Source organism: Ambystoma mexicanum, chromosome 3q, assembly GCF_040938575.1.
Source record: "Ambystoma mexicanum isolate Mex_15411 chromosome 3q, UKY_AmexF1_1, whole genome shotgun sequence".
In the NCBI taxonomy this organism is placed as follows: Eukaryota; Metazoa; Chordata; class Amphibia; order Caudata; family Ambystomatidae; genus Ambystoma; species Ambystoma mexicanum.
Window position 1 is genome coordinate 598,112,963 of NC_090926.1, and position 26,321 is coordinate 598,139,283.

At 49.0% G+C, this 26,321-nt stretch overlaps 1 protein-coding gene and 1 long non-coding RNA gene across 2 annotated transcripts in view; one reads left to right on the forward strand and one right to left on the reverse strand.

The window, feature by feature from the left end:
* LOC138581894 (uncharacterized) overlaps window positions 1-25,182 on the reverse strand; it is an 87,987-nt gene extending 62,805 nt beyond the window's left edge. Inside the window, exon 1 of the long non-coding RNA XR_011304848.1 lies at window positions 24,954-25,182. This is a non-coding gene — a long non-coding RNA (uncharacterized lncRNA). The remainder of the gene's footprint in view (window positions 1-24,953) is intronic.
* A 421-nt stretch (window positions 25,183-25,603) lies between these two features.
* PDE6H (phosphodiesterase 6H) overlaps window positions 25,604-26,321 on the forward strand; it is a 136,350-nt gene continuing 135,632 nt past the window's right edge. Inside the window, exon 1 of the mRNA XM_069654459.1 lies at window positions 25,604-25,749. The gene's annotated coding sequence lies outside the window, so the exon portion shown is untranslated. The remainder of the gene's footprint in view (window positions 25,750-26,321) is intronic.

The window sequence follows — 26,321 nt, forward strand, 5'->3', positions numbered from 1 at the left end:
AAACACAAAGCAAATCAAACAAAACAAGATGAATGTCCAAGAAAATAATCTGAAAAATTAAAATAAGCCAATGAAGAACCATGAAGAAGATCATCCTGGGTCCATGAGCCCAACCAAATTAAACCTAACTATGACTACTAACTAAAAACTGAACTATATACAAAAAAGTGGTGCATTGTCCAATCGCAACCAAAAAAAACCAAAAAAACAAAGGAAACCTAACCCTAATTATACAACTATATACAAAGGCAGCGGGCTATTCGGACGGCTCACTGGTTGTTGTCATGGGCCAGGGCATCATCGAACTCCTGGTCAATGGCTTGGAGGCGGGCATGTTCCCTGGCCCCGAGGTCCCGCAGGGATAACGCAGTGTCAAGCTCAAACTCCCTGCGAAGACCCTCGAGGCACTCAGCCCGCCTCAGCGCCCTCCGCATGGAGTCCTCCGCCCTGACCATCGTGAGCCGTTCCTCCTCTGCCCGCTGCCGCTCCGCACCTATCCGCTGGCACAACCGCTCCCACACGGAAGCCACTTCCATTCCAGGGTTCTCCTGCCCTCCGGCCGATGCCTGCACCCCTGATGTTGATGGCCCCGAGCCATGATGCCTCCCACGTTGAGCCTGCTGCTGCCTCCGACGCAACTGCCTGTGCCAGCACGACGGCATCCAGGCTGATGGAAACCACCGACGCCGTCGTGCACGTGCCCTGCCCGATGATGCCGTCACATCCTCCATCTGCTGGGGTCCAGTTGCTCTGGTGTCCACCCCTGCTGGATCTCTGACTCCCGACTGTGGCAGGGATGGGATCCCCACCGAGCTGGCTGCATTGGTCGGGGCAGGTCCACAGGGGGCCCTGGTGGCATCTGGGCTGGAAGACGGCAAGGAGAACGACTGGTGGATAGCCTGCACAGAGGAGGAGAGGGCCGCCACATTGGCCAACACATGCAGGAAACCCCCGAACATGGCCGATCCCAATTGGGCCACGTCGGCACGGTGCACTTCGTGATGACGTGCATGCTCCTCCCGGGAAGCACGCACGGCATCACGAATCACAGCCGTGCGCATCGCGACCCCAATCAGGACCTTCTCCGCACGGCCAGGGGTTCCCAAGTCCACAGGTGGAGGGGAGTCAGGTGACATGGACATCCCCTCTACCTGCGGACAGGCCTGGGACGGGGCATCCCTGCTGGTGCATGGTGGTGCACTCACAGGGTCAGGGACAGCGACATGCACAGGCCCCTCCACGGTGACCTGTGCTGCCTCCTGCCCCTGGCCCTGGACTGCACCACTTGCACCAGCAGGGATGCCCCCACCAGGCCCCATGTGTGCCCCAGTGGCGGCCTCCTCCTCCTCTGTGCAAACCACCAACCTGGATGGCTCCTCACCGTCTCCCACCGTAGCAGGCCCCTGTGGGGGCTCACCCACCCCTTCCGCTGCAGCCGTGGGGGCATCCCCGCCGCCTTGCTCCACAGCGCCGTCTCCGCCCTCTTCTTCACTAGCCGCTGCGTAGAGGGAGACAAAGAACACAAGCATCAGGGCACTGTACAATGGTCCCCTAGACAGGAAGCAATAGCAGATGAGCACCACTGTCAAAGTACACTTCCATCATGTCCCTCCACAACACATGGGTCAGTCCAGGCAAAACACACACAGTAACAGGCATGGTGCATGCCATGGACATTTCCATGCATGTCCAATGGACTCTTGAAACATTCAATGATATGTAACTCACATGCATCATGGCTCATGCCCATCACATGCACACACTTCACCTCAGTCACATCCATCTGGCCCCAAACACACCAAACACAGCGGATACAAGGGTAATTTGGCTGCTTTACTGAATCTGTGCATTGTCACACACATGTGTCATGCATCCATGGCATGCACAAGTCACAGACACGCAGGTCAGGCACACAGACATGGCTACCATATATGTACCTGGCATCAGCACCCATCCCTCACCCTCACCCATGTCCAGGTACAGAGACTGGCATGCTCTCATGTTCAAAATCTGCATAGGGCTCCCCATGCGGCATTTCAACACATGCAACAACCATGTGCATCACACATCACTGGTCGCACATGCATTACCATGATGTCCCTGCACACATACATGCATACATGGCCTATGGCACACATACAGGCAAGTATCATAGAACCAGCACACCGCAACATGCCCTGTCTCACACAGTAATGCATGGACACTTACCGCTCAACTCCAGACGGGCCTCCGTCTCAAGGATCTGGGCGTGGAGCGCTGGGCGTACGCGTTCCAGGACCCTCATCTGGAAGGAACTCATGCGGCCCCGGCCCCCCTCCACGAGGCGCCGGGCCTTCACAAGGGTCCTGGACCTCAAGTCCTCCCAGCGCTTCTTGATCTTCAGGACGTCGCGGGTTGCCACCCCCTCCGCGTTGATGGCAACCACACAGTCGGCCCAGATCCTCTGCCGTCCTTCCTTGCTGGCGCGGGACGATCCAAAGAGGGCATCATACTGCCCCAGGACATGCTCCACCAGGACACCAACTTTGGTGACAGTGAAGCTGGTGCCCCTCTGGCCTGGGGTTGCCACTGGTGCCAGATGTGGAAGTGCCCGACATGGCAACCCCAGAGGCAGGTGTGGGTGGGCAACTGGGTCCTGGGGCTGGGCTGTGGAGCGATGTAATCCCAGTCGGGAGTCTTCAGTTCCAGCAGGGGTGGACACAGCAACTGGACCCCTGCAGATGGCTGATGTGCAGGCACCAAATGGCAGGGCACGGTGGCAGCAGGCAGGCAGGCAGGCAGGCAGCAGCAGATGGCACGTGGGAGGCTGCTCGGGGCACTGGGGGGCAGTAACTCGGCCTTCTGGGCAGGAGCGTGGTCTTCCATGTGTTTTCGCGTGGCCAGCTTGATACGGAGTGATTTGGCACGTGAAAATCCTGCACGTCAGCGTGAAATCCGAGGAAAGGCCCTTAGCGCGTAAGCGCGTCAGCACGCATACGCGATTCTATTGGACCAGAGTCCCTCAGCGCGTAAGCGCGTCTGTGACGTGACCCGCACGGGTGTTCCCCACTCAGCACGTGATGACGGGGCACACGTGGAGATACTGCACGTCAGAGTGTCATCGCGTGTAATTGGACAAAAGTGCGCGTACACGCGATTGGCCTATGTACGTGTATTTAATGGGTGCGCGGGCACTTACACACGCAAGTACGTCAGGGAACCTGTATCCCGTGGTGCGTGTGAATTTCCACACGCTATTGGACTGGGAACTGGATTCCAGGGGTGCGCGGGTCACACGCTCGCCTAGAACATGCGCAAAGCATAAATTTGCGGACTTTAACAATAACAAGCTCAGACGGCAGGATGAACATACCGTTCCTAGCAGCAGTGGCAGTGGGCTACCAAAGGAGGAGGAGGAGGATAGTCAGGGCCAGAATATTCACACCCAGAACCAGCCTTTTCGGGATGCCTGATGACCAGGTGTATGGGAGGTACAGGTTTCCACCACACATCATACTGGACCTGGTGAGTGAGTGGGAGGATGACCTCACATCACCCACCCTGTGCTCCCAAGCACTCAGCCCCCTGGAGAAGGTCCTCCATGTACTGCACTTCTTAGCCACTGGATCATTTCAGCGGACAAGTGCCATAGTGGGTGGGGTGTCACAGGCCACCCAGTCACGCTGCCTACACCAGGTCTTGAACATCATCACTGCACGCCCATCAGTCCGCAGGCACATATACCTGCCCAGAACACCTGCAGAAAGGCATGCTGCCGCCCTGGATTTTTACGCTGTGGCACGATTCCCCAAAGTGCTAGGTGCCATCGACTGCACCCATGTGGCTCTACGTCCCCCCAGGGCATCTGAGCACATCTATAGGAACCGCAAGCACTGGCATTCCATCAACGTGCAGGTAGCATGTAATGCCAAGGGAATCATCACCTCAGTATATGCCAACTATCCCGGCTCCACCCACGACAGCTTCATTTACCGAATGTCCACCCTAAGCCGGGACCTAGAAGCTGGGCGGCATGGCGATACATGGCTGCTTGGTGAGTATGTATGCCACTGCACATGCATGCATGTTGGATACTGACCAAGGTCACAACCCCACCAATGATACCAATCACCACCTCCACAGGGGACAGTGCCTACCCTCTCAGCCCCCACATGATGACGCCAATTCGGAACCCCACCACGCCACCCCAGGTAAGATATAACACAGCCCACATTACAACCAGGGGCATAGTGGAGCGCACATTCGGAGTGCTAAAGTCACGCTTTCGCTCCCTTGACCGTTCTGGCGGGCAGCTGTTATACGCTCCCCCAGTAGTGTGCAGGATCATAGTGGCAGCATGTGTCCTGCACAACGTTGCAACACGCCGGGGCCTGGCCGTGGACATGGTGGTGGCCCCACATCCCCAACCACATGCACAGCCGCTGCGCATGGGAGGGGAAAGGGCACGGGGGGAGGCAGCCCGGACACAGCTAGTGGCTAATTACTTCACATAGAAATCACACCCCTGTGGAGTGCACACTGCCCTGGCACATTCCATCTGACAATCAATGATGACTCAACCTGACACTGATCCTGAATGTCTGGAGAATGAACCGGCAATACCATGTCAGCCTGAGATTGTTCACCTGGAAGTGTCACAATGTGTGCATCCCTACCCACACAGACACCACCAATGCAGTTTTGTGAAGTTACACATTGAAGCAGCTAAAATGAATACCCACTTGCAAAATGCAACAAGAGGACAGTGCCATGTCAGCCAACCCAACCCCAGCACCGCCACACGACACACCGTGCCATGTCATGCTAATTGCAGGTAAACAAGGTAATATCCACAACATGACATCAGTCTCACTATGTACAGTGGCACTATTAGAAACCTGCAACACCTGAAATGCTCACAGCAATGCCGGACCAACAACATACGTGAGCACGTAGTACCATTAACATGACATCACAAATGTTACATATTAGTAGTCTCACCACCTGGAAATGCCTGCACTCCCACCACTACCAACTGTGCAGTGTTGTCGCCATGTAGAGTTGTAGGTGCACTGCTGCCAACATGGTCCCCATCTCCAGACTAGAGGTCCTTGTGTGGACATGAGGAAGGGACCTGCAAATTGGGAGGTAGACACAGAAGAAGAGTTACACATCAATGCAACATGCAGTGTACAACACAACAGCAATATGCACTAGGAATGTATACACAGTATTGACTACAGACTGGCCACACAGCTCATGGGAGTCCAACGTCACTGTGTAATTCACTGTCACTTGGGCACACCCTTTGCAAGCCCATGGAAACGGGAAGCAGGAGGGGTGTGTGTGACTCAAACCCAAGCATCTGAACCAAATACATTACAAGCCTGCATGTGCCCAGCCACAATGCAGCGTATGCCCACAGGAACCACGGAAGCCAACAGATCGTCCCAAAAAAATTGGGAATAAAAGAAATCAAAATAAAAATAAAAATAAGAAACAATCAAAAATGGCCATTGATGGGCCCGGGGGGGTTGGGGAGGCCACCCAGGAGGTCCGAGGACAGGATGCACACCAGAACCCACCTGCGTGGATCCTGGGAAGATAAAACACCTCCATGGGCTCATGGCCCACACGGCTACCCTATTGTGGGAGTATCACTGCTGTCGCTATTATCACCCTGTGCAGCTGCATCCGGAGGTGGTTGCACTATGGGAGGCAGCCCACGCAAGGCCCTAGTCTGCTCCTCCATGGCTGCAAGCATGCGGGTGTGGTAGGTCTGGTTCTGGAGGATGAGTGTGCGGAGGTCCCCATGCAACAACTCACGGGATGCCCGGACCTCCGCCCTCGTTGCCTGCATCTCAGCTGAGAGCGTACGGGTGAGACGCTCCAGCTGCTGTTCTGTCCTTTGGTGTGTTGAAGCCTCAAGCTCAACAAGAGTCGTCCTGAGGTGAAGGAGCTCCTGCCTCAGGGCTTCCCTGTGGCCCTGGGACTCAATGGAGATGGCCTCCTGCAGAGTCGCCAGTGCCGCCCGCCTGTCCCTGTTGGACCCCAACATGTCCTCCCTGTGTGACTGGCAGATGGAGTCGGTTGCCTGCTCTAGTCGCTCCATCAGCCTTTCTGGGGGGACAATGGAAGTGGCCACCCTATCCATGGCCTGAGCCATCATCTCGGATGATGCAGCCTGTTGGGTTGCCATACCGTAAATGGATTGCTCCCATGCAGTATTGCCGGGTGGCGTACGGCCACCACATCGGCGGGCACCACACCTGTCTGGGGCAAGGCGAACTGCGCCTTGCTGTGCCGGCACTGCCTGAGGCTGCAGGACTGCATTCCCCCTCTGATCTGCTGGCCCAGGAACAGGATCAGATGTCGCAGAGTGTGACCCTGCATCCGTAACCACCGAAGGCGTAGCTGCCAACACTGACATCCCCATGGAGGGTCCTGACCCTGGTGCAGGTGGGTGAGACAGAACAGAATCCCTCCCTGGAACACTCACCTGCGACGGCACGTAGGTCTCATCCGAATCAACACCTGAGTACAGCTCGGGGGAGGTGCAGCCAGAGACACCCCTTGAGAGCACGACCTGCAGCACTTGTGGGTTCTCCCCCACCACCACACCACGTCCCTCACTGGTGGTTGGTCGGCCCTCGGACCTCCCTGGGTCTGCACCATCTCCACAACCCCAGCAGTATCAGGTGCGTCTTCCCCTGCAAAGACATGAAAACAAAGAAATGGAAACAGGCATTAGCACCATGCCACACAATGAGGGCTGAGAAGCAAGAGAACCAGTACTTGATTGACACATGTCCCACATGACTAAAACCCTCCCATGCATGCACCCTCACTGCGTATGAAGTGCAGGCAAATGGCACACACTGATGACACCAAAATGGAAGATGAACACATTTTCTGCATGCTGCCTGGCAGTGGCATCACACATTGGCCTGTGATTGCCAGGTGAAACACACATGCCATCACACAGATGGCATGTACCATTGCTATTGAGTGAAGATGGAGAGGAGGGCAGCACCTATTCATTCAGTCCAGTTCCCGCATGTAATTGCTTTTCTAATTCTAACAGGTCAGATTTTTCACCTGGAGCTGCCAGTCAGAAATGGTCCAATTGCACAGGGACATGTGTGTAAAAATGATATCCAGGTAACAAAGTCACTCCACTTTACCATACCCATGTCAGACATGTGACTAGTGGACAGTGACATGCCCAGTGAAAGTGGTGGAATGCAAACAAACTGACTGAATGAACAGTGAAAAATAAGCAAATATGTTGTGGCAAGGTGACACTTCAAGGGCAACTGGCGTGCAGTTGGGCTAGATGTCTACTGTTGGCAGAAGGGATACTGCTATGGCCAAATGCAGCTGCGCAGGAAGGATTGCATGAAGCACATGGCTGACCCATACGACTCAGGCGCACACACTCTCACCTGGCACACAAACAGAAGCCCTCACACACACACCATGCACATGGATGACACACACATGCATGTGCACTCACCGGACAATGCCTCGTAATCAGCCAGATCTCCGACGCCTTGGATCTGTTCCTCCGTGACGTAGGTCCCAGCGACTGACTCATGTGGAGTGAGTTCCATGTCTACTACTGGAGACCCACCTCCAGTCACTAGAGTTGCGGCATGACTTGAGGCCAGCTTACTCTTTGCCCTGCGCTTTAGGTCATTCCAGCGCTTATAGCAATCATTGGCTGTGCGCCTCACAATTCCAAGGGCACTTACGATGTCCGCAACGGTCTGCCAGTGTGCCTGGCGTTGTGCAGGTGTGGTCTTGGATCCTGCAACAATGACCATCTCGTTGTCATGTCCGGACACATACTCGACAAGTGCATTCAGTTCGTCATCCGTGAAGCTGGGCTTCCTGGACGGGCCGGACTGTGTAGCCGTGTCTGGGGCATCAGCCTGTGCCGGACGAGCACTCTTCCTCTTCCGCTTGGAAGGTGGTGGTGATCCTGAGTGTCCTGCGCCGCTCTGGACACTAGGGGCAGGAGCCCTGGTGGACTCTGTATCAGGAGTGTGGGATTGCACACTCAGCATGGGAGTTGGTGCAGGCATTGGCTCTAGTGTGATGGTGTCAGGGGGAATGTCAGCAGCATGGACTAGGACCGACACTGTCCTGGCTGGGTGTGTGAGGGCTGGGGTGGATGGAGCCGCAGCTGCCCCTGCAGCCTCTCCGCCCTGCCTCCTTGGTGCAGCAGATGACCTTGCTGCCCCAGATCCACGTGGCATGATGGCATCAACGTGCACCAGCGCACGTGTAGTAGCCCTGCTGACCTGGAAGTCAGCCATGGAGTCAGCCAGGTCTGGTGCCACAATGGGCTGGTCCAACAAGGGCTGAGCATGGATGGTGTCAGCCACATCAGCCTCAATGGGAGGGGGGGAGGGGGGGGATTATGGGTGCCCGTGACTGGTCCTCCACACATGGGGGGACAGGCTCACCCTGCAAGTTACGACCACGTCCCCTACCGGATCCACCACGGCCACCACTTGTGGCTCTTCCACCTTTGCCACCCTTACGGAATCCTCGCCTCCCAGCCATGGCACTGATGTTAATGTGCGTATGGGAGTGGATGTAGACTATTGTCCTGGGCAATTGGGGGTCAAAGGGGTTGGGTACCAGATGGTAATTGTACCCTAGTGCTCTAGCAAGGCTGATTGTAACCCCTGGGGAAAGATGACGGGTCACGCAACGCACAGGAGGCCCAAAAAAGGGAGATGACGTGCACGCAACCCCTCCTAGACCACGTGTGCAGAAAGAAAAACCTGCACTACGCTGTGGCACCCAGTAACACAAGAATGAACGTATGCGTGTCACACGCAGCCTAGAATGACCTCTGAAGGGGTAGGCTACACACGGGGCAAGCACAGATGTTAGATACGTGCGTGACTCACCGTCTGCCTGGTAAACGAGCGTGTAAAAGGAGCACGTTTGGTTGGCAACACCCCCGCCAAAAGAAGATTTGTACGCTGTCTGAGGAGACAGGACAACAGTAGAAGGGAACACTGTTTGAGGGAACAGGCCCAGGTAAACCAGTAAAAGAGAAAAAAGAGAAAAAGCTGTCAGAGGTAACAGGGAATACGAACTTGAAACGCCGTGAAGTAAATCGCGTGTGAAACGACAAGAAGTACAGAATTCACCCACTCGCTCTCCACGAAAAGCACGTACAAGGAAAACGTGTTCTACACGTACCTTTTATACAGACCCACACGTCCAGCGTCACTTACGCGGCGTGTACGCACTAGGGCCATTTCCACCAATTACATGCTTTGTCACTTCATGCTTTGTCACTTCTGCGTGCAGGGCCATTTCCACCAATTACACGCTTTGTCACTTCTGCGTGTAGGGCCATTTCCACCAATCACACGCGATTTCACTCTGACGTGCAGTCTTTCCACGTGTGCTCTGTCATCACGTGCTGTGTGGGAAACACCTGTGCGGGTCACGTCACAGACGCGCTTACGCGCTGAGGGCCTTTCCTCGGTTTTCACGCTGACGTGCAGGATTTTCACGTGCAAAATCACTCCGTACCAAGCTGGCCACGCGTACGCACACGGAATACCACGCTCCTGCCCGGAAGGCCGAACTACTGCCCCCCAGAGCCCCGAGCACGCTCCCACCTGCTGCTGCCTGACTGCCTGCTGTTATCGCGTGTAAAACTTCCCGCGCACCCCTGGAATACACGCGCCCAGGCTATTCGCGTGTGGAACTTCCCGCGCACCCCTGAAATACACGTACCCTGCTGAAATCACGTGTAAAACTTCCCGCGCACCCCTGAAATACACGCGCCCAGGCTATTCGCGTGTGGAACTTCCCGCGCACCCCTGAAATACACGCGCCCAGGCTATTCGCGTGTGGAACTTCCCGCGCACCCCTGAAATACACGTAGCACGCTGGGAGACATGAGTGGGGGCCTGGTGGAGGGTGCCCCTGGATGGTGGGGGTTGGGGGTGGTGGGAGACATGAGTGGGGGCCTGGTGGAGGGTGCCCCTGGATGGTGGGGGGTGGGGGTGGTGGGAGACATGAGTGGGGGCCTGGTGGAGGGTGCCCCTGGATGGTGGGGGGTGGGGGTGGTGGGGGACATGAGTTGGACATGGGCGGGGGCCTGCTGGCAGGTGCCCCACAGTGCTGGGGGGTGGGGGTGGTGGGGGACATGAGTTGGACATGGGCGGGGGCCTGCTGGCAGGTGCCCCACAGTGCTGGGGGGGTGGGGGTGGTGGGGGACATGAGTTGGACATGGGCGGGGGCCTGCTGGCAGGTGCCCCACAGTGCTGGGGGGGTGGGGGTGGTGGGGGACATGAGTTGGACATGGGCGGGGGCCTGCTGGCAGGTGCCCCACAGTGCTGGGGGGTGGGGGTGGTGGGGGACATGAGTTGGACATGGGCGGGGGCCTGCTGGCAGGTGCCCCACAGTGCTGGGGGGTGGGGGTGGTGGGGGACATGAGTTGGACATGGGCGGGGGCCTGCTGGCAGGTGCCCCACAGTGCTGGGGGGTGGGGGTGGTGGGGGACATGAGTTGGACATGGGTGGGGGCCTGCTGGCAGGTGCCCCACAGTGCTGGGGGGTGGGGGTGGTGGGAGACATGAGTGGGGGCCTGGTGGAGGGTGCCCCTGCACTGCTGGGGGGTGGGGGTGGTGGGAGACATGAGTGGGGGCCTGGTGGAGGGTGCCCCTGCACTGCTGGGGGGTGGGGGTGGTGGGAGACATGGGTGGGGGCCTGGTGGAGGCTGCCCCTGGTGGCTGGGGGGTGGGGGTGGTGGGAGACATGGGTGGGGGCCTGGTGGAGGGTGCCCCTGCACTGCTGGGGGGTGGGGTGGTGGGAGACATGGGTGGGGGCCTGGTGGAGGCTTCCCCTGCACTGCTGGGGGGTGGGGGTGCAGAGGGACATGAGCAGGTGTGCAGGGTAGTCCCCTGTTTTGTCGGCTGCCTGCAGGGGCCGTCGAGGGTGTACAGGGAACACCTGTGAGGACCCACCCAGCCTAATCGCGTGTGGAACTTCCCGCACACCCCTGAAATACACGTACCCTGCTGAAATCGCGTGTAAAACTTCCCGCGCACCCCTGAAATACACGCGCCCAGGCTATTCGCGTGTGGAACTTCCCGTGCACCCCTGAAATACACATTCCCTGCTGAAATCGCGTGTAAAACTTCCCGCGCACCCCTGAAATACACGCGCCCAGGCTATTCGCGTGTGGAACTTCCCGCGCACCCCTGAAATACACGTACCCTGGCTAATCGCGTGTATAACTTCACGCGTACCCCTGATGTGCACGTTACCCGCTTTGCGTTCCTTGTTTGGCAGCCCTGTAAACTGGTCCAGGGTTAGCGCAGCCCTTTGCGATGATTTAGCGATTTTGATGGCTTTTCCTTGCGCGAGGGCGTTCTTGGGGGCGTTACTGGCGCTGCTGCAGGGTCGCTGCGATACTCTGCGCCACGGCTGGTTTGGGAGCCTTAAATCCATGAATACGCTGTGCGCGGAAATCGGTTTTAGCGCACGTGCCTAGCGCAGACAATCGCACGCGGACACTCTGCGCCAGCCGCTTGCGACACTTTTCTGCGAAATTCTAAGAATTACCCTGTCGGTGACTGTTGCCCGTAGAGAGGTTCATTGGCTCCCGGTAGCAGCCAGAATTCTCTTTAAGATGCTGACACTGGGAAATACAGGTGTAGTTGGAAATACATGAGTGGTTGCTCCTTCCCTGTCCGAGTAGCACAGGCTTGGAATGAGCTCCTGTAATCATTAACGAAAGAGGAAAATCACTCTACCTTTAGGAAACTCCTTAAGACTAGGCTGTTTGTTTAGGATAGAATCCAGCTCACTTGTTTGTAATGTTGTTTTTGTCTTACTGTCTTCTGTAATGCCTGGATGCCCGATCACTTTGGCGCTTTATAAACACATAGATAGATAGATAGATAGATAGATAGATAGATAGATAGATAGATAGATAGATAGATAGTAAAATACAGCTGCAAGATCAGCGATACGTACACTAAGTAACAGAGTGGTCCGGTGAAATGACGTAGCCTATTCGAAAGTCTCTGTGAAAGGTACATTGTTTGAAGCTAAACGGCAAACAAACAGCAAGAGTGAAAGTAAATAGTGAACATTGAGTCTAAGTGGTTCTGCAGGGGTCTGTAACGAAAAGTAATGCACATTCAAAAAACTTCGACATCCGAAAGTGGTCCGAGCCCGATTGAGGGAGACCCAAAGTATATTAATCTTGGGAAAGGGAGCACTGTGACAACCTTGTGTGAACTGTATCGTGAGAGGTCTGAGCCCGGCAGAGGTGGACCTACGAGAGCTGTGTGGTGAAAGGTCTGAGCCCAGCAAAGGGGGATCTTTGTGAAAGTTTTGGTTGAAGCATTATTTTGAAAGCCAGAAAAAGGAATTTTTAAATGTGTAAGGCCAGAAGGGCCTAGATTCACGGTTTTGAACTGTGTACTGTGTTTGAAGCTGAGCCAGAGTGTGTCATCCTGCCTACAAGGATCACCTTACCCCGTGAGTCCCAACGTGGGGAGGAGAACTGGTTCAGCCACATTATCATTTGAACACTGACTTTTCCCTTTGCATACATTTTCTTCTTTTGATACTTTTTGTACAAGAGATAGAGCAGGCATTAGGTTTTGGTTAGCAAAGGCCATTTTGATTGGAAAGACTCCACTAGGACTGTTTTGTTTAACGTTTGATGGTCGAGACTACTCCATTCTTAGTCATAGGGAAGAGGGAAGAATAGGAGTTTCTCCAACCCCAACATTTTAAATAAAGGTTTTTACAAATTGTATCCATTGTGACAGTGTTAATACTTGTGATACCATGCCTTTCCTACAAAAAGCACATCCCAAATACGAAAGGGGCACTGGAGGTCTGCAGTACTATGATCCCATTACCCTAATTCCCCAACTTCACACTCAACGTGACATGATTGCAGATGTGTAGCATGTTTTGTGTTGTAACTAGAGCTTGTACCAGGGCTTGTGCCTGGTCACATGATTGTGGTCCTCAGTGATCACATGTAGTTGCACAATAAAAGGTCAGATATGTCCCCAGTAAAGACCCTGTGAAACTAGCGTTGCTGTGACAAGTCCACATAGAGCATGAAGACATTTAAGGTAATATTTTCTTTGAAAAGTATAAACTCTTTTTTCATAGTAGTCATTTTCATCCCGTATACATTTATTTTGCTTTTTCAATTTTAGTTCTTGTGTATAATTTGCATGGTACTCATCCATGATTTGATAGTTCTTAAATCTGAGTTCTGTTAGATTTAGTTTTTGAATTTGTGCTTTAAAAGTTAGAATTCAGACACAGATCTCAAATGTGACAATGAGTTTTTTAATTGGCTATAAGATGTATTATACACATTTGGCAATCACTTATATATTGTGGATATTTCATTATAACCCATACCTGCCAAATTCTTGAGTAAAAATGAAGCTTCATTTGTCTTGTTTTTCCTTAGGATGGTTGTTTAACATTAAAATGTGTTGATCAAATCTCCTATAAAAAACATGCTCCTTTTCTTGCCAAGGTAGAGTTAATATAGCCCTTTGACTTTCTTTTCAATCAATATCTCTTATAAAACGGTTGCGTACATCTATATGAAAACGATCTCTTAATTGGCCTGCTCAATCCCGTATAGACTGCTAAAATGGCACTCAAAATGACCGAAATGACACTCAGCATGATGAGGTCATCGCGCAGGCATAGCGCGAGCGTAATGATCTCACAATGTCAGCCGTAAACAGTATTTAAGCCTGCAAATATGTTGCAGTGTTGTGCAACTATCCTGATGCTCCTGGATAGGGACTGTGAAAACAGAACCAAAATATCGAGGCTGAGTACCCCAAAAGGAAATACACCGAACATGGGTTACAAAGGAACATACAAAGTACTTTATTTTATACTGAATCCAGTTACAAAAACAGAGCAAAATCAGATAGCTATCGGCCCTCAGTACAACACAACGAACACCAGCGTGGTTCAGTGTGTTCAGTGGGAGACGTACATTAGAATGCATTTGCTTTTTATGCATTCGGTGGGCACGATGTCCAGCCCCACTTCGGGTTAATATTCCTTTCAATACATCACCGATCTAGGGTTCGTGCCAAGTCTCAAACAACCGCATATAACTAGTTTGCCTTTAATACATGTATCAACAAGCCTATGCAATAACTGTGTATTCTAAGATTTTCCATGCAGGCCTTCTCAAACATTAATACAATGTAGTTAAACAGATGTTCTTCGTTCAGTATTTGAATACATTGTCTCAACATATGCTCGTGGATTAGTTTCATTGCACGAGTAATCCTTCTACACATTTGTCAACGAAGGACATGGTCTCAGTTCACAACTTCAACAAGTGGCCTGCAGCCAAGTTACATATTAGCTATGTACAGAGGTCAAGACGGCCATGTTTTATTCTTGAATGACATCATCCACCATTTTAACTCACAGGGTGACTTTTACAAAGCGAATCCTAAAATGGCGGTTTGACCTAAAATGGTGGTTTACATGGATTTAAGGTCAGGACTTTGCAACACGGACTTCTTTCGCAAGCGACTTTCGAGGAGCTTGGAGTAGGCCAATATTAATATATTTATTGCAACAGGAGGCACGATATACTTTCTCTTTCGACAGGACAATCGGATCCCTCTCCCATTTCATTTACTTTTCTCAACTTTTTCTATTGAAATCAAGGTGCGCGTCCACCTCTATGTTTATCTGGGTATAATTTAAACTGATAAAACCATTTTCTGTCTAAATTTGACAGAGTAGTTATTTTCCAACCATAGGAGAAACCAATAGGTTGATATCTCCTATTCTTTCCATTTCAGGCCAGTGAATATTTCTAACTGGATCCTGAAGTATTTCCTTTATTTCTATTAAGAAAAGGATAATCACTCAACTAGCAAAAATATTTAGTTTAACTTACAGCGTAAGGATATGGTGAGTAGCTAAAAGACCCTATCATTTAAAGTTTTGCCATAAAGAAATGCGTAACATATATGCTTTAAAAAAACATTGCACTCAATTGCGAATAGAATGAACTCTTTCCCTTTTTTTATTTTTGGTTTCTGATTGGCACTGATTGTTTTATACTCACACTTTGATTTGCATGTAAAATTTGAATAGCTATTCTCATTTGAGTAAAGCTTTGGTTGATTTACCTTGTTCACAGAAACTCTCCTGAGGATCCCTTTTGATCTTAAAAAAGGGTGAAACACGTGTAGAGAGTACTGATCACTTGTGAATAAAAAAACCTTTTCTACTATCATCAATAGTGTGAAATACATTATTTTGGCTCTCACCAACTCAAGTTTAATAACACTTTTACTGGATCGGGGCAATTGGGACTGTACATTTCACTGAACTCTCATAGACCTATATGACAGATATAAAGCTCTTTGGTCATTCTCTTTGTCCCAAAATGCTCTTTAATATGCAAAACAGCCCAAACCTAATTGGTTTTATTGGTGCCTCTTCATATTATCTTTGGAGTTCTTTCTAATCAATATGAACCCGTAGGCCCTTTAAGCGAGGTAGCGCTCTATGGAATGGATGGGGATGCAAATTTTACTTTTACACCAATCATAAGACTGACTCAGAAAGTTGGCAAAACTTAAGTGTTTTAATTTCAATTGTCTAAAACAGGGAGTTACAACAGGCATCAATGGACGTTGCACAAGCATTCTCAATGTTTCACATGAAAAAACACATATTTAGAACAAACATTTGTCATCAGTGATGTCATACTATGTGGCAAAATAAGAAGACCTACTTGGAGTTGTGATAGGCTTAAGGGCAACATCTAGGTATACTTTCTATGTTGGACAGGATTGTGATTGGGTCTCTAAGGTCAGGTGGACAGCTATGCCCAACCCTAGTGCAAGTCATCTTCGCAGTCATAAAATACACAATGTTTTATTGGCTTTCAAAGTATAGTGCTCTTCACTATGTAGCCCTTTACGATTGGTTGGCACGCTTGTACCCTTCTGGAATATTCCACTTGCAAGTAGCACACAAGCTGGTACCCCCAGGTGCTGAAGGGTTGGACTTGACCATACTCCCCCCCCCCCAATTAGCCCATCATCCATCATCACTCCTGCTGTCTGCCATTTGAATTAGTCTTTGAACTCGGCCTTGCAAAGTATCACTGCACCTGAGAATAAAAGGGAGTGCGAGCATGGTCTTATCTCCAAGTCTCGGTGTAGCTTGCCTAAAGTCTAGTTTCATCTTGACCATGTGACAGGAGACTGTGTTTGTACTCTTTCTTTTGTATTTAACACTATTAAATGAATACAACCAGGCATTTCAAGTGTTTTTCCATTACACCTCAATAGGAGCTTGTCTCGCTTCTCACGTTCATTGTATCAACTCGAACAGATAACCAATTTCTTGGCTGCCCCAACCCTTGACACTGGGCCAGACAACCTTTCTCGAATCTTCCTTCATCGTCAGCTGTTTTTTTCTACTGTGCCACACCTTCAGTCCTTCTGTTCATGGGGTCCTAGTTTGCTAAAATGGAACATATAGATTCTATACATATATATATATATATTGGCAGCACCGCCTGCAGGCTATTCACTACGTATAGTCAGCCTTATGATTACTTAGTCTACTTGCTTTTCAGCATATGTTCAATTATAAAACGGCTTGCATTTCCTTCAGTGCTCTTCGCATGTGCAATTTTCATTCCGCACATGAAATGTTGCTCAATTCTACACTTCGCCATCAAATTCTATAAGGACTATTTACTCTCTTCATGGGCATCTCTTCTTCTGGGTGCGCCATTTCTGCTTCATGTGACGTCACCAGTCTCTTTTATTCAGCTTCACACTTCCTCAAGAACCTCCTTTAAAAGACTGTGATTTCTCTGGGGGTCCATCATATAGGGTTTTCTCAATGGATACCTTGTTTCAAGGATTCTTCATGGTTTAGGGACCATTATTGGCATTGTGCATTTTCAACACATAGGAAGAATGGGGGCAGGACTTCTGGTAGTGGCATTTGGCTCCTCCTCTTCAAATACACACATACACTGTGTTAAGCAATCACTTTTATATTCAAATAAATGACATGCATTTTTCAAACCATTGCAAAAATAAAGGATTTCCCTTCAGAAAAGTAGAGGTTAAAAATGATGCATTATTTCACATTATTAAACACATGCCTATGCTTAAGTCCCACAGGTTTCACTAAAATGATGTTCAGAAGCAAGCACTCATTTCCCTCCCCTGCCCCACATTTCATAGGTCTGTGGCCGTTCAAAAGGTGCAAGCATGAAACAGATCATGGAGAAGTTAAAATGGCAAAGAGTAAATCTGAATACACAGGTGCATCAAGAAACCTGTGAAAGGATAACCAAAGCCATAGAAGGGTGGGAACAAAAACTGTGTGCCAAAGGTATACACTGTTTCACAGATGTAAAGGTGTCCCGTAAAGATATCAATTCAGCCATCTTTAGAGAAGCTGCTCAGTGCTAAGCAGGCAAATGGCATCCCTGCTAGGTTTATCATGTGTCTTTGATGACATTCTGCTGCAGGCTCAGTACTACCAGGAGAACCAACTGCAAAGTATGTCACACAATGCATAACTGCATAACTGTGATGGTTATAACTAACCTTTGCATTCATTATATTTTAAATTCAAGGTAGGACTTTTACTGTGTAACAGTACTTCAAACGATGGCAGGATATATATATATATTCACAAAAAAAAAACTTTGTTGAGGGGACGTTATGGTTAAGTTGCCCTAACAAAAACCTGTACACTTCACTACAAAAATACTTTCCACCTCCCCTTTATGCTTCAAATTAAAACCAAAAAACCCCTGAAATTCAACAGTTATGGTAAACTAAGCCCCCAACCCTGCCACCGCCCCTGTCCACTGCTAACACTAACACCCAGACCATGAAAGATGTCATCTCAAATGTCAATGATGACATCATTGACAACATCACTTGTTTAGCCCTTTTCTTTTCCTTCCCTGCCATACATATATATGTACATTCAGTAATAAAATTTCACTAAAAGAATGTTAGACTTCACAGTGAAACCAAAAAACACTGCACATTCCCCCATTATGGTAAGCTCAGCAACCATAACTCGCAGCATCTATGTGCATTGCTAAGACTAACACCCAGGACATCAAATATGACATCACAAAAAAGTTGACATTTTAGTAATATGTTAATATGTTAATATGTTACTAATGTCCAAGTGTACCTATAGTTGCAGGTTAGAAACAGTGAAATTTTGGTTAAAAACGGCGAAATTTTGCATGCGCCGAAAGAGAAAACAAAATGGCAAGTACACAGAAAGACGATAATTTAGGTATGAAACAAAAAAGAGTGGACAAATAAAAATAAATTACGTCTCGTCATTTCAAAGAAGACCAAAAATACGTGCAAAGATATACACAAAGCTATGTGGACAAAGTAAGCTTTCAAATTAGAAATATAAATTGTAAAAAAAGGTTGAGTGCAGTCATACCCTGCAAATGAGCAACGTGTGCACTCTGCAACATTACAGGAAAATTGTACAAGGGTAGAAAAATAATACGTCAATTATATTGGCACAATTAGATGTGCAGTTATGTAAAAATATAGCATGGTTTGCTGTACATTGAGTCCTAGTAAATGTACAAAATATTTACAGCCTCCATTCTTTTTCGGCAAATCAGTCACAAATGTGTTTGCAGCGAAGAATCTTCGTTGACTAATATGCATATCACTTACAAACTTTTTGAAACATAACCTTATCAATTGTGGTTTTTTTTACCCTTTCATTCTGTGAATAGCGCGCAAGTTTCTCTTTACTTTCATTCGGATGCGCGGGCGTACTGAGCGGTCAACCAAAAAAGCAACTAGTGTGGCCTTCAGTGAGAAGGCAAATACATTCTTGCTTTGAAGCAACATGATGAAATCTAATTATCAGAACCTGTACTCCCATACAGCTTCAGAAGCGCTGTTTCAAGCAAACAGTGCAGATTATGGCCTTAGTTCTCAAAACTGAAGAGGCCAATCTGTGGGAAATATTAGTGCAAAACACATTTTAATCCACACGCTGTAATTGGTCGTGGTGCAGTGAGCACAAACTTCCATTTAAACGTATTATTTTGCAGACAAGAAAACTGCACTTTTTCAGTTTGTGCTTCCGCAGCTCATTGGACCCCCTCAAAGGTAACCTTGTGAAATACTATAATTGAGTGTAAGAAATCTAATGCTCTCTTGTTTTGGAGCTGTTTCTGGCGGTATCGACACACATGAAAACATTAATAGAAGAGAGGGGGCCACCGAACAAAGCTACCTTACTGCATGCTATTTTGCAAACAATCTGGAAAAGAGCCACATGGTCGTGAGCACGACCTTTTCCCCCCGTTCAGTGTAAGGGGAAAAAAGACATTTTGAGAACCCCTCCCCCTTATAACTTTCGCCCCCCTGCACCAAACATGACCAAACTTTCCAACCAAAGTCAGAGTGTGTGATATATTTTTTTCCAAAGTTTGGCGATGATTAGTCCAAGGGCAGGACAGTTATAAGGCAGCCAAAAACAGTTCTTTCTATGGAAACAGCCACTCCACCAAAGCAACAGTCATTAACGTCCCTCTCGAATGTGCTGCAGTGGGTGACAGCAGGACCTAGAGGTTAAGATATATGTTCACATACTTTTGAATGTATAGGTGTACAATGGCTTATACCTCCACCGCTAACAAGGTCGTTACTGGGTGCATGGGCCATGAACCATCTGACATGCTAACCTATAGGACGAGTGTATGCACTGCAGTAATAGGAAGTGGTGTTTCAGGGCAGGGCCTACGGTTTTACGAGTATGATGTATGTGCTACGTGCTGCAGCCATGGAAGCAAAACTCTACATCCTGCCCACAATCACCTCAGTGATGTACAGTAGTACGGGTGTATTGATAGGTGTGTTATGCTTCACTTATTCTGGCCAGACACTGCACTCCTACCTGTTTGTACATAGATATTATTGCAATGTGTTGATGTGCACTGGCTTATAACTCCAGTGCTTATAACTTTGTTGGGTGCATGGCCTTTGGCCTTTGGCCATGCACCCAACACTGTACACTCTCCCCTCAACCATGTAAGCGATAATCAATACTACATGTGTAGCCATGGTCGTGACATGCAGCGGTGGTTGTGGGCAGGGCTTACAGTCTTGGAATTATGGCCTTCGGCCTATGGCCTACGGCCATGCATCCAAGACTCTAGGCCCTGTCCACAACCACTGCAGCATGTCACGGCCATGGTGGCGTACTAAGGAATAACACACCCATAGGAAAATGTAATGTAATCAGGAAATACACTCATAATTAATGGTCACTAACACCACACGTGTCCTGTAAACATTTTCAATGTGCCTGTACACAGCACGGACTTAAATAGTTGCCTTATTAGATCCTTCATTTTCTGCACGTACAAACATCCTGAAGAAGGCGCCAATGCATGTTATCTAGGCCCTGCCCACAACCACTGCAGCATGTCACGACCATGGTGGCGTACTAAGCAATAACACACCCATAGGAAAATGTAATATAATAGGGAAATACACTCAAAATGAATGGCCACTAACGCCACTCGTGTCCTGCGAACATTTTCAAGGTGCCTGTACACAGCACGGACTCAAATAGTAGCCTTATTAGATCCCTCATTTTCTACACGTACAAACATCCTGGAGAAGGCGCCAATGCAGAATATATAATAGACAATTGCCGGCCATACAAGTACAGTATTTAATCTGTCTCTTACTCCCCATGCACTGTAGTAGAGCAAAACAGTTTCGAAAACAACATTTTGCCTCTGGTAAGTAGTGCGCTGTCTTCGGATCCAAGATGTCGGGCGCATCCACACATTTTGACATACATCACGACTCGCTGTAGCCAATTGTCGCAGATGTCGCGTGTCTGCTGTGTTGACGCCACCCCCCCTGGCCAATCGGTATCATGTCCGCGGAGCGAACAGGGAAATGTGACCGCGGAGCAGACATAGATATCACTAATTTATTCAGACATATTTTTGGGTCATTTTAAAGGACAGTACTGAACGGATTGTCACCCAATTTACTAAAGCATGCTTTTGGGTCCAAGCCCCTGCCGCAAATTTGGTGCAAATCCGTCCAACGGTTTGGCCTGTAGCCGTGCGCAAAGTTTTTCCCCAATTCAGTCTATGGGAAAAAAAGATGTTTTGGGACCCACCCTATACCTTTCCCTCCCCTGGACCAAACTTTGCAAAATAATTCAGAGTGGCCCATATACTTTTTTTGCAAAGTTTGGTGAGGATTCGTCCAGGGGGAGCGAAGTTATAAGCCGCCCAAAAAGTGCTCTTCCTATGGAAACAGCAAATTAACCTTAACTACACGGCCACTACCGTGGCCGTGTAATATTCCCACAAACTCAAAATGTTACTATGTATTGTACAGTCCAACTAACTCTACAGAGTTAACAAACATTTGAAATTATCTTAAACGCAAGCTGTCAAGACCCAACAGCAATGATATGGACAGTATGTACTGCTTCATGTGTTATACTAGGTGGCTGCATTGTGCAGCTATGTGGAATGCTGTTGCTTCCCACACATGAATGTTTAGGGTCACCTTTATCCATTATTCCACCATGAGTATGCACTGCCAAAGATTCTAAGAACCTTCTCCAACTGTCCTTAATCTACTGAGGTGTCTATGCCCAGTCAGAGTTTACAAACTTGACTTGTGATTTTGTCATATTTGAATGGCATTCCTGCCCAAGGAATTGGAGGTTCATCGGCTGCAGTAGGTAACTCGCCTTTGCTCCATTTTGCCTCCTGTTCACACCAGAGCTGTACCCATGAGAAAAGGGTTGAGTTAATTGTATTCAACATCTTTGTAAGTTGTGCCTGTACCACTTGCATATATTTCATATGTAAACTTTACCATTTGGCAAGATAAGATGTAGAAATGTAGTTATCTTGCATTAATATTACAGACCAGTCTAGGTGCTTCTCATAGAGTGACAGAGGCAACAAGATATTAGCAATTAAACCTAAATTTCTCGTTCCAGCCTTCTCTCACTTGTGTTCAGTTGGCAGATAGCTTATGTTCTTATCACTTCCTCTAAAAGATTGTTTTCAGACAGGGTCGGACTGGAACAAAAAATAGGCCCGGTCACCCAAAAAAAAAGTGGCCCACCCCTTGCCTCAAAAAAGTGCCCCACCCCTCGCCTCACGACCGGAAGTGATGTCATTTGACCCCCACCCCAAAGTGACATCCCGGTAAGCGATGAAACATGACCTTTCACCCCTTGACAAAACAGTAAGTGGCATCAAATAGCATTGTACCTAAGTACACTAAATGTCTGTGAATCCAAACAGACGTCCAAGGCCAAATGATAATATGTTATTGTATAGCACTCAGGGACGTCATTTGGGGGTCACCAGAGGTCGCAACTGAGACCTCTGAGGTCTCCCTTGCGACCACTGTGTAAAAAAAAGCGTTTTTTTTTCGTTTTTTGTAATGCAATGTCCTAGAGTGGCTGGCTTTCATGTTCAGGCCCTTTAAAAAAATAAGAAAAATAAGAACAGGAGTGCCACAAGTCTAACACTTTCAGCACTGACCCTAAATAAGAAAGAATAGGAAACCAAATAATGTGTCTTTTTGGAATTCTGTACAATAATTGCTAGACTCATTAAAGGTTTATTTCAGGCACACTTCAGGGGGTGAGTCGCTGATTTAGTCTGTTCTTAAACGCCTCAACTCAGCCTTTCATCCTTCTGAGGTTGATAAATGAGTACCGACACAGGTTGGATAATATTGGGTGTATATTTTTTTTATATAAAGCGCTTAAGCGTAAGTGCTATATAATAACACATCATTATCATTTGGTCATGGACGTCTGCTTGCATTCACAGTAATTTGATAATATGGCCCTATACACACTGATCTTAACGCTACATATGGCGATCCATTCTTGCATGAAATGTACATCACATTATAGTGATATCGTAACCATATTTTTTGTAGTATACAATGCTATGTGATGTCACTTCCTGTTTTGTCAACGGGTGAAAGGTCGTGTTCCATCGCTTCTCGCAATATCACTTCGGGGTGGGGTCAAATGACATCACTTCCTGTGATGTCATCAGGGGTCAAGGGTCGTGTGATGTCACTTCCGCTACCCCTGGCATTTTGGTGAAATGACGTCCCTGATAGCACTTATGCTTAAGCTCTTTTTTATAGAACAAATATGCATACAATATCACCCAACGGGTGTTGGTACTCATTTACCGACCTAAGAAGGATGAAAGGCTTTTTGAAAAAAAAAGAAAATTGGAAAAAACATTTTTTTTTTCCCAAACCTGCCCAGGCATGACCAGAAACCGGCCCTCAGTCCCCAGGGAACGATTTCGGCCCGGCCATGGGCCGAAAGCCTGAGGGGCCAATCCGACCCTGTTTTCAGACCTAACCGAAAGTAGAAAATTAGCCGTAACAATTACCTCTAGTGCACTCAACTGTACAGCACACTGCCCTCTACAAATCTAAAAATACTCTTTCAAATAACATAACATAGAAGATTACAGGCTTAAATGAATAGAGAGGAAGCAATAACATTCTAATCGATCTAACCTTAACAACGTCCTTATAATGTTATGGAGTCAAATTGGTGGGCAAAATGGGGCCGAAAGGGTGTAGTTTAGTCAACGCGGACAGAGTTTGTTGAAGGGGCAGAATCTGGTGAAGGCAAAGAGTCTGGCAGAGGTGGAGTACATTTGGGGGGGGTGCATGCACTTATTTGGGCCTACGGTAGCAGAAAGCCTAAATATGCCACTGGCACTGGCGAGGAGATGCAGGAGCGCCCCCTCGCACATACCGACATACAGAAAGCCTTGCACGGCTCATTAAGCATGTGCGGCTGAGGAAGTGAACTGTTAAAGGGAAACAATGTTCCCCTTTGACAGTTCAGCCAGCCCAGGAGCACTCCTTCAGCTGGAAAAAGCATCTGAGGGAGCATTCGGTGTTTCACTGGGCTGGCTCCTCGGCTCCTCCATAATGGGCGAGGGGGCTGCTATGTCGATGCCCCCTCAACTATTATGGACGAGCCGCCCCTGCCCAGAGCTCCCCCTCCACCGCTCCTCCCTACCCCACTACCTGATTAGTTCCTGGGCTCCCCTTACCCCACACCCTGTGAAGTCCCTGGGCTGGGTCCCCAACACAATCCAAAAACAACCCTGGGGCCCTTCTCCTTACATCGCATAATCCCAGTCCCGTTTTGTTCCTGCGACTTGATTCAAACTCTGGAAGCACGCTCTCTGAAAAGGGATAGAGAGTGCACTTCCAGTGTGTCTATTTCCTGGGTCAGCCACTCCCACTGTCCCTAAGCCTGGCCCCATCACACTGAACATGTGCGGCGGGAGTAATGGTAGGATGGGATATAAACAAATGTACATGTCCCATCCGACGCTGGTTTTATACTTTCTCCCTTTTTTGGTAATTTCCGGCTGGGGTCTGGTGCCCATACCCACCACCCCCGGTATCATACCGTGCCCCCCTCTTGGGGGAGAGGGCATGCCTGCATGCCCCACAGTTTGTAGACCACTGGCTTAAAGGGTGATGCCTGATCGGATACCTGTGCGTTGAATATAAAAAATATTAAAGTAGCTAAATGTATATGTTATCTTTAAATCCAATCACTTGGTTATTCTCACTGGCCTATTGCGCCCCACGCCAGACAACCATTGAGATTGAACAGAGGGGCCGTCCCTCCAAGGTTGCCCTGCCCAGTTTCTGAAGTGGCCCCTTCCATCACCAGCTACACCCCCCAACCTTGAAATGTAGGTTTTGTTGTGCCCCTGATCACGACGCATTAGACTCCCCCCTCCCTCGATTTCCTATCCCACTTAAAGCACTTCACTGCGCCCAGATGTGCCCTGCTTCTGGCCGCCAGCACCCCTACCTTCCTGAAGGCGAGCTTGCATTCAAGCATGCGGCTGGGCTGCTGGAGTATTTTACGAGCTTCCAAGTGAGGGGGGTCTCTGGAGCCTTGTGTTAGAGCTGTGGATAAGCTCAGGGGGAGCGACTGTGGCAGCAGTGGTGATGTAAGGTTGAACGAAGCACCCAGCATACCGGCACAGCCATGGCCGTGTTTTTTTCAAAACGGAACACAAGCACACCCGGAAGGCAAGTGGTCGAGAATTAGACAGGCACAGGCTGAGAGCGAGCCATTGCCAGCGCAGCCCCCACACCCCCACCTTCCACCTCCCGGCCCATCCTTGATCTCCTGCACAGCGAGACCCTCTGCCTCCTGATGGCATTACACTCATTAATCCTCTCTGATTCCCTAACACCCGAAGAGCCAGCTATTTACAGCCACATCAACAGCCTGGGATTTATGCCAAATAGCAGCCCCCCCGCCGCTCCCGCCCCCACCCCGACATCCACGCGCCTTCCCGTGTCCATCGCACATGACACGCCACTGTGAGAGCCGCTCTAGAAACATGTGGGCATTTTATAAGCACATTTCCTGTGGATGCTCAGAAGCCCCTCCCCCACCCAGTGAGTCCTGGAACAAGAGTCTGATGTGCTTGCTGAGGACACCTCGATCCCTACTTTGTGATTGGATGGCCTTGCTTAATGAGGATTACAGTTAATGGGGTATATGAAGGGGGGAAGAAGGGGGGCCTTATGCCATTTATCTGCAGAGTGAAGAAGAAGAGGAGGCCTCTCCATGAGGTCCTGCTACTGTCAGCGCTGTGAGTATTTCAGAATAACGCCGAGCCGAAACATATGATGGGGAGGGGCACCACAGCGGTGCCCTTTAAATCTGTGGCTTCTCTCGGCAACACTTCCAGAGGTGGGAGGAAAGCACACCCTCGATACCCATTCACATTCTGGCCTCTCTGAAGAGACTATCGCTGAGATGTCAGAGAGGGCACTTCGACTCCGAAGGCTATTACAACATGAACCCTTTAAGGGTGAAAGGGGATATCCAACACCACGTCTATTCAGTAATTGGCCAACCTAACAATTGCTTCCAAAGTTAGGAGGGGATCCTCTCCCCATCCCTTTCATTCATTGGCCTCTTTCAGTATGAACTATGGGGGTAATGAGAGAGCCTACCTCATTCATTCGATTGTCTAAGGTTCACCTCTAGGGGCGAAAGAGGAGGTTTACATCCGTGCCCATTTATTTGTGCATCCATCTATCAAGCTTTGCTTACAAAAAATACTTCCTTTAAACAATGTTTGCATGGAAACTATAGTTTACAGAAGCGTAAGTAATTATTCAAGAATCACTGATGATTAAAGCATAAATGAACGGGGCT